Genomic DNA, 5709 nt, shown 5'->3' with positions numbered 1-5709 from the left:
ACTCGAGAAGGTTATAGCTTATGCCTCTCGACAACTACGGGTTCACGAGAAGAACTACACGACCCATGATTTGGAACTCGGAGCTGTGGTGTTTGCCCTTAAGATATGGAGGCATTACTTGTACGGTACCAAGTTTACCATTTACACCGACCACAAGAGTCTCCAGCATATCTACGATCAGAAGGAGCTGAACATGCGACAGCGTCGTTGGGTCGAGTTGCTTAAGGATTATGATTGTGCCATCAAGTACCACCCTGGCAAGGCCAATGTAGTGGCTGACGCCCTCAGTAGAAAAGAAACAGATAAACCCAGACGAGTGCGAGCATTGCAACTCACGATTCATGCAAACTTACCCGACCAGATTCGCGATGCCCAACTCGAAGCTTTGAAAGATGATAATCTTCCATCGGAACTCATGCGGGGCATGAACAAGCAACTTGAAACCAGATCGGACGGGGTCCGATATTTTGAGAACCGGATTTGGGTTCCACGGTTCGGAGAGTTGAGAACTCTGGTAATGGACGAAGCACACAAGTCCAGATATTCTATCCACCCTGGCTCAGATAAAATGTATCATGATTTAAAGGCACTTTACTGGTGGCCGAACATGAAAGCCGACATTGCCACCTACGTGAGCAAATGCTTGACTTGTGCCAGAGTCAAAATAGAATACCAGAAACCATCTGGTCTACTGCAACAACCGGAACTCCCAATGTGGAAATGGGAACACATCTCAATGGATTTTATCACGGGTTTACCTAAGACACCGACGGGATGCGATACCATCTGGGTGATCGTTGACCGGTTGACTAAGTCTGCACACTTCTTTGCGATTAAGGAATCGGACAAAATGGAAAGACTGACTCGTGTTTACATGAAAGAAGTGGTGTCTAGGCACGGAGTGCCTGTCTCAATCATTTCTGATCGAGATTCTCGTTTCACTTCGCACTTTTGGAAGTCGCTGCAAAGCGCACTAGGCACCCGTCTTGATATGAGCACAGCATCCCATCCTCAGACGGATGGGCAAAGTGAACGAACTATTCAAACCCTGAAGGATATGTTGCGTGCATGCGTGTTGGATTTCGGAAAAAGTTGGGAACCTCACTTACCTTTGGTAGAGTTTTCGTATAATAACAGCTACCACGCAAGTATTAAAGCGGCGCCGTTTGAAGCGCTGTACGGACGGAAGTGTCGATCACCACTCTGCTGGGCAGAGGTGGGTGACAGCCAAATCACTGGTCCAGAACTGGTACTCGAAACTTCGGAAAAGATTGTTCAAATCCGAAATCGCATGGCAGCAGCACGAGATCGCCAAAAGAGTTATGCCGACAAGCGCCGAAAGCCTCTCGAATTTCAAATGAATGACCAAGTGTTACTTAAAGTCTCACCTTGGAAAGGTGTGGTTCGCTTTGGTAAGCGAAACAAACTCAACCCACGATACGTTGGCCCTTATCGAATAACTGAGCGCATTGGTCCGGTGGCGTACCAACTGGACCTAACAACGGAACTCAGTGGCGTACACAATGTATTCCACGTATCCAATTTGAAGAAATGCCTAACCGATGAGACTCAAGTAGTCCCTTTGGATGAACTGCAAGTTGATGAACAGTTACGTTTCATTGAGGAACCAGTCGAGGTTTTGGATTGGGAAACCAAAATGCTCAAGCACAGCAAAATTCCAATCGTTAAGGTTCGTTGGAACTCTAGACGTGGACCGGAGTTCACGTGGGAACGCGTGGATCAAATGATGAAAAAGTACCTCACCTTTTTGAAGGGCTGACCAAACACAGAAAACCGCGAAACCCGACAAACCGTCAGAAATCACCGGAGGTATGAATTAAATTTCGGGACGAAATTTCTTTCTACTAGGGGATGATATGACAAACTGAAAATTTTTCTTACTTTTTCAGACACTCATCACGACTTGACTCAAATTTTCGGGACGAAAATTCTTTAACATGGGAATGATGTGACAATCGTCAATTTCAGGTTAACTTCGTTAACTCAACTCCGTGAATTCAAACTTAAGATCACTGAATCTATAACGCACACCTCATTACATTTAAACTAGGGTTTAAATGACGCTTAACACTTACTACATGTGTAGTCTTTCGGGAATTGCACCGAAACGCAAACGAGTTGACACAAACGATTGGTGAATAAACGAAAAACGTCAAAACAGTAATTATGTGATAATTATGTGTTAGACTTATGTGTTGTGTGATAACATCGTTATAAACGTTAACTCAATGTACTAGAACTAGTTAGTTAAGCTAGAAAAGCAACAATCGAAAGTTGAGGGGCTTGAGTGTAACATAGTATTATTATAAATAATAATAATAATAAACCCTAACTCACTTTTTTTTCTTTCTCTTCCTCTACCCCGATCGGACTTCTCTTCCCCCCCCTCACGGCTGCCGCCACCTATATACACACATACAATTAAGTTCTCAAGCCTTTGATTGAAGATTAAGGTGCTAGGAAGGTATAAACGACTATCCTATGCATCCTTTATACTTAATTTCGATGTTTAATGGGTTAATTGAAAACCCTAGAGGCCGATTATGTGTGTATGTAGTTTATATGATTGTTGTTGATTTGATGATGATATGATAACTAGAATGGATATTGTTACATGTTAACTACTTGTGTCTTTGATTTGAGTTCAAACAAAAACCCTAATCATGTATGTAATGTGTAATTGATGTGCATGGATAGTGATTATGGAGTCTAGAGTGTTATATGAATGAAGGATGGTCCATAGATAGTTAATATGTTAAGTTTGGATGCAAACAGTTTCTGGACAGATTGTGTTATTGATGTTTAATTGGCTGTAACGAGGTGTAAATGTGAAAATTGGTTGAGATTATTGATACTACAGTAAACTAGGTTGAGTCTAGGTTCTAAAGAATATAAACTTGTAATTTTTGGACAAGTAAAGGTTAACTTTTATGATTTTACAAAAACGTTGTGCAAAGCTGAGCTGTTAGACCTGCTGTTAGGTTGTTTTGTAAATGTTATATCTCATGAACAACGATACCAATTGGGTTGGTTCCACCTCTGGAAGTTGACTCATTGAGTTAGGAACCTAACCCAAGTGGTCTTGCATTATTGGATTTTTCGTTTAACGGGAATTTCAAATAACATTCTGTTGCGCATGAATTTGACTGTTATGAGTTTGCTATAATGATTTAATGATTGTGAGGAACCTATGTGGAATAAAAATATAATAAAATATGTTCTGGAAACCTAAGACATATATGCTTTTGTGATGATTTTTGGTAAATTAATTGTGATGCTATGATCGGTGAGATAGTACAATCTTTCAAGTAGGATTTCTGTCTCGGTGAAACTAGCTGCTGAATTTTGTGAAAATGTATGAAACATGATACTTGCTATATAATTGATATGTTTTGACCAAATTACCCTTGCGGGGAATAATTGCTAATTGATTGTCATGATTTGACCAAATTGCCCTCATGGGGAATAATTGCTAGCTAATTGTTATGTGTTGACCAAATTGCCCTTACGGGGAGTAATTGCTAGTGATGTACTTTATGAATACATGACACGTAAATAATTGCTTACACATGTAACGTATCACAAATACATTTGTTTAAGTCACACACGATTCACAAACGAAACACGAAACGTGTTATGTGCATAGGTATTATGTGCCGGGTCTAGAGACTCGATAATATTCCGACAGTTAGAAAAATCTCTTTGTTGTTTTAGAACGCTAGAGAGAGTTTTTCTGTGACGTGCATCTTGGTGAAATATTTTGGGAATACTTCGCAAACAGTGAGTTTCACTTTCCCCTTCTAAACTTTTTAAACGCTTTTCACTTGGGGGAGATAACATACTCCGAAAACGCATTTAAGATTTTGTTAATATAGATTATATATCACTTGTAAAGACTAAGTGGCAAACGCGTTAACTAAAGTCCTTCATTCACATCGAACCGTTTAATATTGGATAATAGCGAGTCATTGTTGAGTAGTACTACTGGGTTTGACAAACCCCACCCAACGCTAAACTCGGCTGGAGGTCGAGTGGGTGTAATCTTGGCTAAACACATACCATGGTCGGGGTAGACCTGGTGGCAAGGCAAATGATAAACAGTCAGCTTCGGTGTCGAACACTTAGTGATACTTGTTTTATAGGCTAGCTACCTATAGATATATAATTGACATAACACTATCTGGTAACGCAAAACACTGTAACGCAAAACGCTGTAACGCAAAACGCTGAACGCAAACGCTGAACGCTTTATTTTATATAAACTGTGAACTCACCAACCTTGTGTTGACACTTTTAGTATGTTATTCTCAGGTAGCCGAGGCGGGCGCGCGGTTTAGGAACATGCACTGCTTGAAACACTTTTAACTATGCAAATTTATTTTTAACTGTTATCATTGGGTTTTTAAGTCGTCCTGCGTGACGCAACATCGGTTTCTATGGTTTTACGCTTCCGCACTTATTTTCATTTAAACGTTTTTATGGTTTGATTATAACTAATGATTCCGATCCTGTTAGTTCACACCCTCTGACGGTAAAACTCCGTTAGTGGATTTTGAGGGTGTGACAATTATTAAGGATCATTAATTATAAAATAAAAGTTTAATCATATAACAAAGATGTATGCAATTACCGTATAGTTAATTTGAATTTGAATTGAGGAAAATAAATTGAAATTGTTTTATAATTCGTTAATCAAATAACTTAATCTTTTAATAAGGAATTAATATAAAAGGAATTAGAAAAATATAAAAACGTTTTAGTATGAATGGTCAAATAGTAAATCCGGACGGAAATTTATTTAAGTTTTAACAAAAAAAGGAAAGTATAACAATATAAATTGTAATAATGTGATAATTAAACTAAGTCAAACCATATAAAATAAAATATATATTTAATTAATTAGATTGGAAAGTTTAATTAATTGTTCATTCGGTTATTTAAACAAATAAGGAAATTCAAACTATATAAATTGTATTAAGGGAAAAATTAAATGTGTATATAATTTAAATTAATGTACATTATGATCTTACAAATAAAGAATATACATGAATATTCAAAAAATAAAAATACATCAATAAAAAAAATATATAAATCTTATAAACTAATGATTAATCCAGAAAATAGGGCATATGAGTCGGGACAATAACCTGAAATGATAAAGTCGAATATTAATTCATATTATGAAAGAATTGAATTATAACTTATAACCGGAAAATTTGAATTATCTTACCGGAAAAACGAAATAGTGAGAATGACCATGGTATCTCGGATTTCTTTTTAGAATTTAAAGTGAAATTAGTTTGTATTAGTCGGGACATTGACCTGAAATTATAAAGTAACATATTAATGTTGATATTATGGAACATTTGATATTTAATTTATAATCGGAAAATTGAATGTCTTACCGGAAAAAACAAATAATGATAATAACCATGGTATCTCAGATCTTGATTTAGAAGGTAAAATGAAATATTCCTTACATCAGTCGGGACAATAACCTGAAATAATAAAGTTTTGTTTTAACATTAATATTATGGAAGATTTGAATAATAATTTTTAACCGGAAAATTTAAATGGCCTTACCGGAAAAACGAAATAATGATAATGTCCATGGTACCTCCTATTTTTATTTAGAACCTAAAAGAACAACATGTATAACAAAAATACAGGAAAAATATAAAACTTCAA

Source organism: Bidens hawaiensis, unplaced genomic scaffold (assembly GCF_021521415.1).
Source record: "Bidens hawaiensis isolate Kalapana, Puna unplaced genomic scaffold, B.hawaiensis_p1.1 tig00062823_1, whole genome shotgun sequence".
In the NCBI taxonomy this organism is placed as follows: Eukaryota; Viridiplantae; Streptophyta; class Magnoliopsida; order Asterales; family Asteraceae; genus Bidens; species Bidens hawaiensis.
Note: the sequence above shows the minus strand (reverse complement) of the source record.